This window comes from Schistocerca cancellata, chromosome 8 (assembly GCF_023864275.1).
Source record: "Schistocerca cancellata isolate TAMUIC-IGC-003103 chromosome 8, iqSchCanc2.1, whole genome shotgun sequence".
Classification (NCBI taxonomy): domain Eukaryota; kingdom Metazoa; phylum Arthropoda; class Insecta; order Orthoptera; family Acrididae; genus Schistocerca; species Schistocerca cancellata.
In genome coordinates this window covers 42,622,850-42,640,114 of record NC_064633.1, presented here as the reverse complement: position 1 = coordinate 42,640,114, position 17,265 = coordinate 42,622,850, and the positions used below count along the sequence as shown (strand labels likewise).

General features: G+C 45.2%; 1 protein-coding gene across 2 annotated transcripts in view; it reads right to left on the bottom strand.

The window, feature by feature from the left end:
- Positions 1 to 17,265, bottom strand: part of LOC126094604 (protein white-like) — a 316,644-nt gene that overhangs the window by 1,790 nt on the left and 297,589 nt on the right. The gene's annotated exons all lie outside the window — the stretch shown is intronic.

The following is a 17,265-nucleotide window of genomic DNA, read 5'->3' as shown; positions in this document are numbered from 1 at the left end:
GATAAAGGTCGGATTGTAGCCCATCGCGATTGTGGTTTATCGTATCGTGACATTGCTCAAAAAATTGTTCAAACGGCTCTGAGCAAAAAAATGGTTCAAATGGCTCTGAGCACTATTGGACTCAAGTGCTGTGGTCATCAGTCGCCTAGAACTTAGAACTACTTAAACCTAACCAACCTAAGGACATCACACACATCCATGTCCGAGGCAGGATTCGAACCTGCGACAGTAGCAGCAGCGCGGCTCCGCACTGGAGCGCCTAGAACCGCACGGCCACTACGGCCGCCTGGCTCTGAGCACTATGGGACTTAACTTCTGAGGTCATCAGTCCCCTAGAACTTAGAACTACTTAAACACTTAAACCGAACTTACCTAAGAACATCACACACATCCATGTCCGAGGCAGGATTCCAACCTGAGACCGTAGCGGTCGCGCGGTTCCAGACTGTAGCGCCTAGAACCGCTCGGCCACTCCGGCCGTCCGTGACATTGCTGCTCGCGTTGGTCGAGATCCAATGACTGTTGTGGAATCCGTGGGTTCAGGAGGGTAATACGGAACATCGTGCTGGATCCCAACGGCCTCGTATCACTAGCAGTCGAGATGACAGGCATCTTATCCACATGGCTGTAACGGATCGTGCAGCCACGTCTCCATCCCTGAGTCGACAGATGGGGACGTTTTCAAGACAACAACCAACTGCACGAACAGTTCGACGACGTTTGCAGCAGCATGGACTATCAGCTCGGAGACGATGGCTGCGGTTACCCTTGACGCTGCATCACAGACAGGAGCGCCTGCGATGGTGTACTTAATGACGGACCTGGGTGCACGAATGGCAAAACTTCATTTTTTCGGATGATCCAGGTTCTGTTTACAGCATCATGATGGACGCATCCGTGTTTGGCAACATCGCGGTGAACGCATATTTGCAGTCATGGACTGTGCGGCTGGTCCTGGCGGAGGTTCGAGTCCTCCCTCGGGCATGGGTGTGTGTGCTTGTGGTTAGGATAATTTAGGTTAAGTAGTGTGTAAAGCTTAGGGACTGATGACGTCAGGAGTTAAGTCCCATAGGATTTCACACACATTTGAACGCACATTAGAAGCGTGTATTCGTCATCGCCATACTGGCGTATCACCGGGCGTGATGGTATGGGGTGCCTTTGGTTACACATCTCGGTCACCTCTTGTTCGCACTTACGGTATTTTGAACAGTGGACGTTACATTTCAGATGTGTTACGACCCGTGGTTCTACCCTTCATTCGATCCCTCCGAAACCCTACATTTCAGCAGGATAATGCACGACCGCATGTTTCAGGTCCAGTACGGACCTTTCTGGATACAGAAAATGTTCGACTGCTGCCCTGGCCAGCACATTCTCGAGATCTCTCACCAACTGAAAACGACTGGTCAACGGTGGCCGAGCAACTGGCTCGTCACAATACACCAGTCACTACTCTCGATGAACTGTGGTATCGTGTTGAAGCTGCATGGGCAGCTGTACCTGTACACGCCATCCAAGCTCTGGTTGACTCAATGCCAAGGCGTATCAAGGCCGTTATTACTGCCAGAGGTGGTTGTTATGGGTACTGATTTCTCAGGATCTATGCACCCAAATTGCGTGAAAATGTAATCACGTGTCAGTTCCAGTATAATATATTTGCCCAATGAATACCCGTTTATCATCTGCATTTCTTCTTGGTGTAGCAATCTTAATGGCCAGTAGTGTACGAGAGAGCTGCTACCTACAAAATTCAATCTAGTAGCTGTAATGCGAACTACGTAAGCCAGATGGTAGGTCGTTTTAGCTTAAGGTACAAAGAACACTGAGACACATTTCGGCTTAACAGTTTGGAGAAGTCAGCCATACCCATGCATATTCATGAAACTTGGTTATCTCGTGTTGGAAATTGATGAGGATTTCGCAGTTTTGCGTACACAAAATCAAGAAAACGAAATGAATATATTAGAGCTGTTGGAAATAAATGTACAGGATGAATCATCTAAACATTGCACCGCAAATATTTTGGAAATGGAAGTGTGCTGGTACACGCATTCGCCAGCACACCGGTCGGCCCTAAGGAACATTGTATAGCAGTCGCTGGAATAGGAGCGCCTGTGACAAGAGAAGGCCATGACACGCCCCCAGGCTACTCGCCGATAACGCTCCCTGGGCAGCGCGCATACGGGCCGCCGCCGCCGACCCGGCTGCCTCAGTCTCTCAATCCGTGCATCTCAATACTTCGCACTGTGCTCCAGTCTTCCACAGTCATAGTCGTGGCCCTACACCTTGGCTAGCTGTGAGGGAACGTTAGTCATTGTATATAGTTGTGATATGGGCACGGGCAAAATGCAAGAACTACTACACGTTATTTGATTCCTGTTAACCGCCGAACTGCAGACTGGACATAATTGAATTTAAGTTCTGAACTGGTTCCTGTAATGAAGTGTGGTTTAAACACGTGTGCATTTTGCCACCGTCTCCTCATCCAGCCAGGAACCACAAAACATGGCCGCGCGGGATTAGCCTAGCCGGCACAGTAACTCAGCGTGTTCGATCAGAGGGTTAGCTGCCCTCTGTAATAAAAAAAACTGGATCAACGACGAACTGAAACCGGTGTCTTGCGACGTCCGCCCCGAGCAGATACAACGAACAAAATGAGATAAAAAAAAGCGGTCTGAGCTACGGTCGCAGGTTCGAATCCTGCCTCGGGCATGGGTGTGTGCGATGTCCTTAGGTTAGTTAGGTTTAAGTAGTCCTAAGTTCTAGGGGACTTATGACCTAAGATGTTGAGTCCCATAGTGCTCAGAGCCATTTTTGAAAGCGGTCTGAGGCGCTACAGTCATGGACTGTGCGGCTGGTCCCGGCGGACGTTCGAGTCCTCCCTCGGGCATGGTTGTGTGTGTTTGTCCTTAGGATAATTTAGGTTAAGTAGTGTATAAGCTTAGGGACTGATCACCTTATCAGTTAAGTCCCATAAGAATTCACACACATTTGAACATTTTGAACCACAAAACATTACAAGAGGGCACAGCCACAACAGCAAGGTGGTAGTGATGTACGGTTTTCACAGAATGGATAGGCAGTGAGGGACCCGTGCTGTTATTTAACAAACAGATTGTAATAATACTTATAAAGTGTATTTTTTCGTGCAAACATACACTTTTTAAAAAGATGTAACAATGCCTGCTAGCATTAACAAATTAGAAGTCGTGTAAATTAGAATGTCAGTGGTGTTTGTTGCAAGATTTCTAGTGAGAGTCGTTTACGAGATATCGTGTTTTGAAAAGTTTCCACATTTACTCTTGTTTGTGCCATTCAACCTGTGTAGTTGCTAGGTGCGACGTTGGTATGTTTCCTTACAGTGTGCCGGTGAATGCTTTGAGTGCATAGCGACTTGCTAGTCAATTAGTGTGTAACACTACTTGAAATAGGCCATGAGTGGACGGTGTAATTTACCACTGCAGAAAAAGCCGACATGCTCACGGTGTATGGACAGTGTACGAAGAATGAAGTTGATTCTTGTACCCTGTGTGAGGCAAGATACACCAATAGGTGTCAACCATCTAGGCAATTATTTATCAACGTTTTCAACCAGTTATATCAGACTGGTTCTCCAACACCCACACAACGTAACAGAAGGGAACAAGTAACGACTAACGAGGGGGAAATTAATGTTCTTGCTGCTGTTGCAATTCCACGAGGAAGAGTCATGAGTCAGGCAAGTGTCCTACACAACCTCCATCAACATAGGTTCCACCCCTGTATTATCTCTCTCCATCAAGAGCTGTATGGAAACTATTATGAGAATCGTGTTAACTTCTGTACATGGGCATAATGCACGATCGATACTACCGTCGTTTGCTATCACAGGTATTGTACAAGTATCGGTGTGGGAACCTTTCAAAATACTATACCTCTTCAGGGACTCCCACTATTTAGTTTGTTAATGTCAATAGGGGCTGTTTCATTTAAAAATGTATGTTTGTACAAAAAAATACACTTTATAAGTGTTATCAAAATCTGTTGTTTGGCTTGCAATACGAGCCCCTGATTTCCAATCGATTCTGTGAGAGCTGCACATCAATAGCACTTTCCATTTTCGCAATATTTTAGGTAATTCACTCTTTATGCAACGTGGGAAATCATAATGCGTTAAATGAACAGAATACTGGTGACACGAAAATTTTTTTTTCGGAAACGTTGCAGATCCTTCTTAATATCTATAATTATTTAACGACTTTACAGTATACCGTTATCTTTTCGTTATGAATGGGGTATGAATTTTCGATCACCTGCCATGGTTGTGTATCAAATAGCGCAAATGGCTCTGAGCACTATGGGACTTAATATCTAAGGTCATCAGTCCCCTAGAATTTAGAACTACTTAAACCTAACTAACCTAAGGACAGCACACATCTCCATGCCCGAGGCAGGATTCGAACCTGCGACCAGTTTGTGTATCACCCTTGTTTCTTCCGTATCTGTCATTTCATGGTTACACTCTAGAAGTGTTCACTCGCGCTACTTCTGTGTTGTTTGCAGGATGGCAGGCCGGGGTGGCCGAGCGGTTCTAGGCGGTACAGTCTGGAATAGCGCGACCGCTGCGGTAGCAGGTTCGAATCCTGCTACGGGCATGGATGTGTGTGATGTCCTTAGGTTAGTTAGGTTTAAGTAGTTCTACGTTCTGGGGGACTGATGACCTTAGAAGTTAAGTCCCATAGTGCTCAGAGCCATTTTGTTTGCAGGATGTGGGTTTAGGGAAGGTATGCGGGATGTGCACACATGTGACTGTTTTATCAGCTGAAAGTGATGTGGATGTTCGTCTTAAGAAGACACGGATGCGGAGGAAGAAGGTATTTTTATTTTTCTCGTTTATGTTTAGGTAGTTTTCAGAAGTTATTGTACAATAATGTTGTGATGAAGCAGGGCTAGCCTTCGAAAAGCTTAACAATGATTTTTGCAACCACCACCTCACATCCATTGTGGATAAAATAAAAACAAAACTGCCGGCCGCGGTGGTCTAGCGGTTCTGGCGCTGCAGTCCGGAACCGCGGGACTGCTACGGTCGCAGGTTCGAATCCTGCCTCGGGCATGGGTGTGTGTGATGTCCTTAGGTTAGTTAGGTTTAAGTAGTTCTAAGTTCTAGGGGACTTATGACCTAAGATGTTGAGTCCCGTAGTGCTCAGAGTCATTTGAACCATTTTAAAAACAAAACTAGCTCAGAAAATATTTTATGCACCTTAAAATAGAAAACACAACTTACATCATTCGTACCCAAAGCCAGTGGTGCAAATAGGGTTGCCTACATGCGATGTATGAAATATTTTCATGGTTAATTTCATTTTCCCCATGCTGTATATACATTCTGCACACAGGAACATATTTGTACACAAACTGTATGTACTACAGCTAGGGGGACATATCTACAAATTTTTAAAATGAAATGAAATGTCTTAGTTTTAATACTGTGCTGTGCGCCCCTTATGATCAAAAAACGTAATTACTTTGCATAAGCATATTCGGCTGATTTATGAATTAAGTAAACATTCACTCTCAAACACCCATTCTGAATAGTTTAGCACTAATGGGCTAACTTTGTAAAATTTTTGCCACGTGAGCAGTTTCTAAGTCTATTAAGAATAATATGATAGGCCACCACTTCGCGAAGCTTTTCATTGACAGAAAACAATTACACAGACTTTGCAGACAGCAGAGAGAGAGAAAGCAGAAATTGTCGAGTCTGGATCTACAATTTTGGCAGAACTCTTATTTCGTTTTCCAAAAACGAAATGAGAACACTGGTACTCCGACTCTGGAAGGGGACGGCCGACTTGCTTATCCATTTCTGGATGGAGGAGCTGGGACAGATGTGTTGCTGTGGGCCGTCAGCTACATCACTTGTAGCTTTACACTCTCTAGCACACAAAATATGATGAGAAAATGCAGCATAGCGGAACAGAAAATAATATTTATTCATTCTTTTGACGGGTATTCCTTTTGGTCGACTAGATTCTTTAATTTCTATATTTCTTCCTTAAGCAACTGAGGGCCTTTTATGTCCAGGATAGTAACAGGGGACAGGCAAAATAATGTGAACACCAGTACTTACTTGGGAATGGTTTATTAATAAGGGTTTGGACCCCCATTTGTCCGTAATAAAGCTGCGATGCTTGTTGGAATATTGGCATATAATGACTGTTTAGTCTCGAGTGGAATGCTTTGCCACCCTTCGATCGGAACCTCTTTTAACTCCTGTTGTGACGAGGGGGGCAGAAATCTGCTCCGCAGTCTGCGCACCAATACCGCACACAAGAGCTCAATAACTTTCAAGTCCGGGGACTGTGCTGGCCAGGGAAGACGCCTCAATTCATTTGCATGCTCCTCATACTACGATTGTGCTGAAATATAGCATCATTGTCGAGGAACAACATTTGAATCATGGGGTGCACCTAATGACATAAAATATTCATATAATTATTGGCTGTAACACAGCATTTGGGAGTAATGTAATGATGGGACCAGCGGAATACCATGGTATGGCTGCCCACACCATCACACATCCACCTCCATGCTTAACCGTTGGAATCAGCAATCAGGATTCTAGGCTTCTTCTGGCGTTCTCCAGACTTAAACCTGGTCCGATGTTGGAAATAACGAAAACGTTGACTCGTCGGACCATATGACGTGCTTCCACTGATTAGTGGTCCAGGATTTATGCTCCTGACTCCAAGTTTTAGGCTTCTTTGCGATTATTGTCGTCACTAACTGTTTCGGTGTAGCAGCTCGTCCATGCATGTACACTTTATGGAGTTGTCGGCGGAAAGTGTTGATAGATACGGGGTCTCGAAAATGGCTATTGAGTTCTGCAGTCACTTTAGCCGCAACAGTTTTGCGTTGTCCTGACACAATTCGCATTACCGTACGACGGTCCCTGACAGATTTGATTTGCGCCAGCTATTACGTTTACACGATGATGTCTCCATGTTTTTATAGGCTGTCATGACTGTTGAAACAGTTGCTCTTGAAACATTCAATAAGTTGTCTGCCTTGGTTACTGATGGTCCAGCTAACTGGGAACCCACAATCCGCCCTTTTTGTAACTCTGTTAGGTCTTTCATTGCACGTCGACCTCGATCTCTGAATGCAGATACCAAGTGTGCACTACTCGTAAACAACCTGCACTGACATGTAGTCCGTACTGAACAAGCACAGTCCAGCGCAACACGTGCCTTACCTGCGTTGTTGACCGTCAAACACAACCATCCCATTACTACCACTGTTCACATTTTTTCCCCTATCCCCTGTATCTTGTTTGCAACTGTTAGTCATGTATCCTTCTGGCCAACTCGGCGTAATCACTGTGCGATAATTACGGCCATGTCCTTGATATATGATCTGAGAGATGATGGTCATTCCCAAGTCGGTCAGTTGTTAGTTTGGACTTGTTCAATGTTTCCAAATGTTAGTTTATGTGTTCTCCGTGCGTTATAGACCTCAAGAACAATCTGTCATTAGTTCTTGTTCATGTGCGTGACAACAGCGTACATTATAATAAACTGAGTTTGATTTTGGACAGATCTCTCATTTCATTATTTAGTTTATCCGCTTTTCAATGACCTATTTTGTAACATTTTAAGAGACGAAGACTTTCAACTCATTCGCTAGAGCTACCCTTTCTCATATCGGTATTCCGTTGCGTGACAGTTTTCACTACCGCATATGAGTCTGAAGGGAGTGATTTGTGTTGCACGTGGTCCAACCAATGCGGATCGTTGCGACAGCCAAAAGGCATGTCAAGAAGTTAGTTAGCATCTCTCACAGGATATAAAATTTACAGGAAAACGCTTAAGCAAAGTTTGCAAGCTATTTCTGGCGCAAAAATTTCAGCATAACAATCATGCTTCAGGAGGGGACGTTTGTGTAATGATAATATATTTATAACATCTACATCTACATGTACATATATACTCCGCTAGTGTGCTGCAGAGGGCACTATTCGCGCCAAAGTCGTATTCCCCCCCCCCCCCCCCCCTGTGTTGCATTCGCGGATAGCGTGAGGGAAAAATGTCTGAACGCCTCAGTACGAGCTCTAATTTCCATTATCTTTGAATGGAATGGTGATCAATGCGCGATATGAAAGTTTATCGTAGTAATATATGCACTACATCCTCGGCAAAGATAGGATTTTGGAATTTAGAGAGCAGCCCCTTCCGTTTAGCGCGTCGTCTATCTGCAAGTGTGTCCCACTTCAAACTTTCTATGAGATCTGTAACGCTCTCGCGATGGCTAAATGTACCTGTCACGAATCTTGCCGCTCTTCTTTGGACCTTCTTAATCTCTTGAATCAGACCCAACTGGTAAGGGTCCCATACAGACAAACAGTACTCTAAGAGTGGAGGAACATAAGTATTGTAAGCAATTTCGTTTGTTGAAGGAGTGTATCGCTTCAGGATTCTACCAAAAAACCGCAATCTGGAATTCGCCTTACCTATTACTTGTGTAATCTGATCGTTCCATTTGAATTCATTTCGAATAGTCACACCCAGATATTTGATTAATGTTACCGCTTCCAAAGACTGGGCATTTATTTTGAACTCGTGGATTAATGAGAATTTTCGCTTTGTTATACGCAGTAGGTTACACTTACTAATCTTGAGAGATAAGTGCCAGTCATTACACCACGCATATATTTTCTGCAAATCCTCATTGATTTGTTCACAACTTTCGTGTGATACTACTTTCCTGTAGACTGCAGCATCATTGGCAAACAGTCGATAGCATTAACCAGATCGTTAATATAAATCGTAAAAAGCAGCGGACCTATTACGCTGCCCTGGGACACACCTATTGTACCTCTTGTTTCTGTTGAAGTCTCCCCATTCAGGACGACATACTACTCTCTGTCTGTTAGAAAAATTTCTGTCCAATCACATATGTCACCGGATAGACCGTATGCGCGCACTTAGAGGACCAGCTGTGTCTCGCATGACCGCTGTTTCCTAAATCCGTGCTGGTTTCTGCAGATGAGCTTCTCAGAGTCTAGAATGATCATTATGTCTGGACACAAAATACACTCCTGGAAACTGAAATAAGAACACCGTGAATTCATGTCCCAGAAAGGGGAAACTTTATTGACACATTCCTGGGGTCAGATACATCACATGATCACACTGACAGAACCACAGGCACATAGACACAGGCAACAGAGCATGCACAATGTCGGAACTAGTACAGTGTATATCCACCTTTCGCAGCAATGCAGGCTGCTATTCTCCCATGGAGACGATCGTAGAGATGCTGGATGTAGCCCTGTGGAACGGCTTGCCATGCCATTTCCACCTGGCGCCTCAGTTGGACCAGCGTTCGTGCTGGACGTGCAGACCGAGTGAGACGACGCTTCATCCAGTCCCAAACATGCTCAATGGGGGACAGATCCGGAGATCTTGCTGGCCAAGGTAGTTGACTTACACCTTCTAGAGCACGTTGGGTGGCACGGGATACATGCGGACGTGCATTGTCCTGTTGGAACAGCAAGTTCCCTTGCCGGTCTAGGAATGGTAGAACGATGGGTTCGATGACGGTTTGGATGTACCGTGCACTATTCAGTGTCCCCTCGACGATCACCAGTGGTGTACGGCCAGTGTAGGAGATCACTCCCCACACCATGGTGCCGGGTGTTGGCCCTGTGTGCCTCGGTCGTATGCAGTCCTGATTGTGGCGCTCACCTGCACGGCGCCAAACACGCATACGACCATCATTGGCACCAAGGCAGAAGCGACTCTCATCGCTGAAGACGACACGTCTCCATTCGTCCCTCCATTCACGCCTGTCGCGACACCACTGGAGGCGGGCTACACGATGTTGGGGCGTGAGCGGAAGACGGCCTAACGGTGTGCGGGACCGTAGCCCAGCTTCATGGAGACGGTTGCGAATGGTCCTCGCCGATACCCCAGGAGCAACAGTGTCCCTAATTTGCTGGGAAGTGGCGGTGCGGTCCCCTACGGCACTGCGTAGGATCCTACGGTCTTGGCGTGCATCCGTGCGTCGCTGCGGTCCGGTCCCAGGTCGACGGGCACGTGCACCTTCCGCCGACCACTGGCGACAACATCGATGTACTGTGGAGACCTCACGCCCCACGTGTTGAGCAATTCGGCGGTACGTCCACCTGACCTCCCGCATGCCCACTATACGCCCTCGCTCAAAGTCCGTCAACTGCACATACGGTTCACGTCCACGCTGTCGCGGCATGCTACCAGTGTTAAAGACTGCGATGGAGCTCCGTATGCCACGGCAAACTGGCTGACACTGACGGCGGCGGTGCACAAATGCTGCGCAGCTAGCGCCATTCGACGGCCAACACCGCGGTTCCTGGTGTGTCCGCTGTGCCGTGCGTGTGATCATTGCTTGTACAGCCCTCTCGCAGTGTCCGGAGCAAGTATGGTGGGTCTGACACACCGGTGTCAATGTGTTCTTTTTTCCATTTCCAGGAGTGTATGTTCCACAATCCTAAAACAAATCGATGTCAGTGAAATTATGTGCATCCGCTTTCCTACCCGTTTTATAGATTAATATGACCTGGGCCTTCTTCAAGACCCATGGAACTTTCCGCTGTTAAAATGATCTCTGATAGATGATGGATACGAATGGTGCTATATTTGTAGCATAGTCAACATATAATCTTACAGGGATACCGTCTGGGTCAGATGCCTTTCTGGCGTCTTATGATCTTAACTGTTTTACAATCCCAGATACACTAAACACTATGTCAGCCATCCTTGCGATTGTTCGACAATTGAAAGGGGGGATGGTGCTAAAGCCCTCTACCGTAACCGAGTTTTTGAAAGCTAGAATTTCGGCCTTCTGTTTATCATCATCAGTTACATTACCCGTACTTCAGCAAGAGAAGGTACTGAATTATTTGTAGCGTTCATAGTTTTTTCGTACGACAAAAATTTTTGGGCTAATTTTTAGAATCTACAGATAAAATATTGCTTTCAAATTCGTTAAAAGATTCTCTCATTGACCTTTTGACAGCTGCTTTCATTTCGCATAATTTCTGTTTGTCAGCGGGGCAGTGACTACGTTTAAAAAAACTGTGCAAGGTTCTCTGCTTTCTCAGTAACTTCGTAATATGTTTGTTGAACCAAGGTGGATCCTTTCCTTTCCCTCCCCAACATTTTTGCTAGGCACATATTTCTCTAGCACGTGGTGGGCAATACCTTTAAATTAGCCGGCCGGTGTGGCCGTGCGGTTCTAAGCGCTTCAGTTTGGAACCGCGTGTCCGCTACGGTCGCAGGTTCGAATCCTGCCTCGGGCATGGATGTGTGTGTTGTCCTTAGGTTAGTTAGGTTTAAGTAGTTCTAAGTTCTAGGGGACTGATGACCTCAGAAGTTAAGTCCCATAGTGCTCAGAGCCATTTGAACCGTTTTTGAATACCTTTAAATTCAGACCAAAGATGATCAGTATCTTTGTACACCTTGGTGAATGCTTGGAGCTGACTATGAAGATATTCATTAATGACAGTTTTATTTGCTTTCCCAAACAAGAAAACTCTACGCTGTTTATTTGGGTTTTTGCAACTTGCACTGGTATAGAAGCCACAACGGCATTATGGTCGCTAATACCTTCATCTAGATTAACTTCCTCAAAAAGATCAGGTCTGTTTGTCGCCAAGATATCTAATATGTTCCCATCTCGAGTTGGTTTTCTAACCAATTGCTCAAGGTTGTATGTTGGGAGTGCTCATAGTGTAACTTCACACGAGTCTTCGCTTCTGCCCCCCTGTGTTAAACGTATAATTTTCCCAGTCAATGGACGCCAGATTAAAGTCTCCACCTATAACTAATGGATAATTTGGATATTTATTTCCTATCTGCTCAAGACTTTCCCTGAAACGTTCTGCGACGTTAGTTGCGGATGCTGGTGGTCTATAGAAACATCCTAATACAATGGTCACTCTTGTCTGATTGACAGCTTTATCCAGACTATTTCACAGTCCGACCAAGTATCGATCTCAACTGCGTTTAAACAGCTTTTAACTGCAAGGAACACGCCACCTCCCATAGCATCAGTCCTATCCTTCCTGAACATTGTCCAATCAGAGTTCAAAATTTCACTGCTGTTTATGTCTCGTTTCAACCAGCTTTCGGTACACAATATTGGCATTACTACTGTTTATTTCGGAGAGTAAGTCGGGGACCTTGCTAAAGACAGTTCGACAATTTACTAACATGATATTTAGCATACTTAAGTCCTTTGGAATGCCCTGTTTAGGCGAACTAACAATTTTTAGGGTTGGCACAGCCACATCAGTGTCATGAACTTGTAATTTTCCAGACTAACGGTTTGTTTCCCGTAGGGAGGAACCTAATATAAAAAAAAACCATGTCCATACCACAGTACTGTGCTACCCATGCAGCTGCTTCCTGTGTGTAGTGCACCTCTAATCTATCGAGGGGCGTCCTACAACTTTCAGCCCCATAGTGCAGGTCGAGGAATCTACAACCATTTTCGTCACAGAGTCGACGTAGCCTCTGGTTTAGATTCTTCACCTGACTGCACACCAGAGGAACCCGGTCCACTCTGGGTACGATGCTGCAAACCGTCAGCTTGGCTTCCACTCCTCGATAGATGGAGGCCGCCTTCGCCAATTTAGCCGGTCGTCGAAAGGACCCAAGGATTTCCTTGGAACCCCGACGACAGGCATCGTTGGTGCCGACATATGCAACAATCTGCAGCTGGCTGCACCCCACACGCTCGATAGCGGCCGGAAGAGCCTCTCCCTCATCCCAGACAAGGCCCCTGGTTAGCACACCGAGTCAACGTTGGACTTCTTCCCCTCCCTGGCCGCTATGTTCCTGAGGGACTCCACGACCCGCCTAACATTAGAGCTCCCAATAACTAACAAACCCCTATCCCCATGTGCCTGTCTGGACCAAGTTATTGAAAAAGTCGGGAATTCGACTTAGGAATGCATTTAGCATTTACTGATTACGAGTAAGACTTCGATAAGGTAAAAAGATTCCCCCTGTGGGAAACATTAGAAATAAAACATTTTCGTAAACTTCTTATTAATACCGTAAAGGGCCTACATGTAAATACCAAAACAGTTGTAACCTCAGGTTCGAAATCGTCAGATGAAATTTAAAAAAGTGGTGTCTGAAAAGAGTGTAGCCCATAACCCACTTTATTTAATACATAGACTGACGACTTAGTTATGACATGGAAAGGAATTTAAGTAGGATCCAGTATACTATTAAATACTGTGTTATATGCTGATGAACAGATACATACACAGGAAACAGAGCATAACTCACAAAGAGCAGAATACAGATTAAGTCAAAACGGAAAATACTACAATTTAACTATATCTGCAAATGTAATAAAGATCTCTTTCTACTAGAAAGCAGTCAGACAGAAACTAATAACAAATTTAAAAAGTTTGGAACAAGTATTCACTCCAATTATTTATGATGTGGCACTAGTTTTAACTGCAACAAAGATAATGAGAAGAGCGTTAATAAATTTCAAATCATCTGCAGAACAATTGGAAGAACTTTGGGAAGAAAAACATGAAAGGAAAGACATAAAATTCTATAAAGTTATGGCTTTACTCTATAAAGTGAGATCAGATTTAAAAATAGATAGAAGAGAATATAATGAAATAATCATGTTGATAGAATGATAGAAAAAAGATAGTCAAAAAAATAATGAGTTATAAGCCGACTGGAAAGCAAAGAAGTAGACCTTCTGAGAAGTGGATGGATGAGACTGGAACAGGTGACTACATCTAATCTTTGAATGAGATGATGATGAAATAAACTACGATAAGTCTAACTACTACACCTAGTCTTTACGACGAAGGAAGAAATCCACTTTCAAAAATATAAAAAGAGCAGAAGGGAGCTTAAAGGATGTACGTCGAAAATGAGTGCATATTTTGACAGAAGAGGCAGCCTTTCACTGCCATGACTTCTCAGGAACAGGCTATACCTGTCTGCTACTCTTCCTGTCTAAACACTGGCTGAGCAAGTGGATTTTTCGCTCCTACCAGAAAGGATAGCACCGAGAATAACGATTAACTGCAAACCGTTTCTTCAGCTTTTGAACGAAATTTGCTTTGAAATGATGGAGGTATGATCATCACCTTTGCTTGTGTTTCAAGACCAGCTTTCAAGGACTGGAACTTTTAGCTGTACCATGAAACCTGACTAGTACTGCCCAGTAAGGACAGACATCCAAGTGTTTTGCCAGCACTGTTGCTTAGCAGGCCCCGCAACTTGCAGCCAGACGAGCCAGCGTGCTGCGTAACAATTCTTCTGGCAAAGCCACAACACTGCTGCCAGCCTGGGGCAGTGTAGAGCTGGTCACCTCATGCTGCATTATCTGGGCCTCTTTACAGGTCTCTAACCGGAGCCTTGTGACAGCTAGACCAGGAGTAGTCAATACAAATAACACGCACTCCGGCCATACAATATATCTGAAGTCGACTGCAGCCTACCTGAGATATTTACTATCAAAAACAGTCTTGATCACTATTTATTTATTACGGTGACGTTTCGACCACTACTGGGGTCATCTTCAGACCAGTGAGTAAGAACCTCCTTCTGTTGGAGAATCACTACTCCACTTGATCACAATTTATTTATTACAGTGACCAGTTTCGACCACTACTGCGGTCGTCTTCAGACCAATGAGTAAGAACCTCCTTCTGCTGGAGAATCATTTCAGACCAGTGAGTAAGAACCTCCTTCTGGTGGAGAATCACTACTCCAGCAGAAGGAGGTTCTTACTCATTGTTCTGAAGATGACCACAGTGGTGTTCGAAACTGGTCTCCGTAGTAAATAAATTGGGATCAAGACTTTTTTGATAGTAAATATTTGTTACACATTGATCGCTGTCACTCCCATAACGTATTTAAAAGTAACTACCTGAGATAGTCTCCACGCCAGCTGTTGACCCAGTGTGGGTCATGCAATCTACACGTACGTCTACCCTTGTCCGGTTCTCAGCTACGCTACAGTTCACTTTATTTATGAAAATACAAAGTACAATCACCAACAAATTTTACATATTCACATACTCCTTTACCTTTAATCCAAATAAATACAGACTTATTTACAGATATTTTTCTTTTGTTACCTGTATACAATGACAATGCAGAGTAGACATATAAGCAGATTTACCAAAGTCTTTATTTGCCAGTTCTGCAATATGATAGGTGCGGTAGGCAATAATGTCTCTATCAACAAAACTCTCAAGTCCACCAACACTAGGTACACCACTACCACCACGTACAATGGCTACAGTCAGCCAACCATTACCATGTGAAAAAGTATCATTCAAGTCTATACTAAAATTAAGTCTACATCCACAGAAAACAGAAGGTCCGTCGAGTAGTGCAGTGGCAGCAGTATTCTTGACAGCGTTCTTCTTCTTGTCAGCAGCAGATGTGGAGAATTCAATGTTCTCAATGGTTTTATAAACTGTTTGTCTGGAACGACGACGATAACGTCTGTAAGGCATCTTGGCAGCGTTCAATGCAGTTGCCTGTGCAGCAGCAGCAGCGCGAGTGATCCGCTGCGCGGAGCTCGCTCGCTTTTATAGACGCGCGATAGCGCGTGACGTTGATTCGGACTTAGAATATTTCACAGTGCCAGCGGCGCGTTATCCCGGACGGGAGCACAGGCCGTACTAGAGTGCTCCCGTCCGCTGTGCGCTAAGTCCGCCGCTGGCGCGCTGCCAAGATGACGTCGGCGGCCTTATCGGCGCGGAGTCAAAGGTCAAATGGTCAGTGTGATGACGTAACATGCTGTTACATACTCTATGCCGACAGATTGGATTAAAGGTAAAGGAGTATGTGAATATGTAAAATTTATTGGTGATTGTACTTTGTATTTTCATAAATAAAGTGAACTGTAGCGTAGCTGAGAACCGGACAAGGGTACATCTAGAATATGTCGGCATAGAGTATGTAACAGCATGTTACGTCATCACACTGACCATTTGACCTTTGACCCCGCGCCGATAAGGCCGCCGACGTCATCTTGGCAGCGCGCCAGCGGCGGACTTAGCGCACAGCGGACGGGAGCACATCTGCTGCAGACCACTTCTAAGCGCCTGGGAGAGGTTCTCTATTATTCCAATCTCATATAGCACGCAGAAGTAACGAACACCTACATATTTTCTCCTTATATAGGTCGGCACGAACAAAATATCTCTCATCTACAAGTGGCCACTGCCTCTGCTACCTGCGTCTAAGGAGTCACGCCTAGACATGCTACCAGGGTCTGAAGTGGCGCCACCCTGCAGGGGCTTCCTATAGGCCGACGTCAACCGACTCCTGTGTGTCTGAGAGGGATCTCTGATTCGCACTCCGCATCTGCGCGCCTCCCGAGCATGAGCTGCTGCCAGCCCACAGACATGGCACTCCTTGCCGATGTTCTAGGTTCGGAGAACCACGCGCCTCACCTCTGCACTGCCGTCTGACGCTATGGGCCACAGCCACTAGCCCAAGCGGGACTGGCCACATTACATCACCACCTGACCCAGCATCGCTGAGATATGGTTCCCGCTCAAGGCCGCTGCAAGACGAAGCAATATAGCAGCGTGTAATAGCAGTAAGGATCAAGTACCACAATATACAGAGAAGCTACTGTGGGAGAGTGCGGTAATGGATCTGCCAGTAAAGACACTATATGTGGCCCGCAGGGGTGGCCGAGCGGTTCTAGATGCTACAGTCTGGAACCGCGCGACCGCTACGGTGGCAGGTTCGAATCCTGTCTCGGGCATGGATGTGTGTGATGTCCTTAGGTTAGTTAGGTTTAAGTAGTTCTAAGTTCTAGCGGACTGATGACCTCCGATGTTAGGTCCCATAGTGCTCAGAGCCATTTGAACCATTATATGTGGTTGAGCCACTGGGAGAACATGATGAGTTAGGGAAAACATGGTATTTTGTACAGAGGAGTATTGTATGCATACAGGACATGTATGGTGAACAGCTAGTGCCAGTCGTTATTGATAATTCTCGGATAAAATCATAGAGATGTCTTAATGGTCGTTGATGGCCGTTGTAGACCAAGACGAACTACACAGTATGAATTTTAACCCTAGTCATAAACAAACCGCCTCTGTAACTACGTTATATGAGAAGGGAAATGGAATGGAAAGAGAAGCAATGGAAGAACAACTGTTATAACTCGAGGATCGGTTGAATGCTCGTGGGTTTTTACATGTGAACCCAGTGACGTAGGTGACGTCAC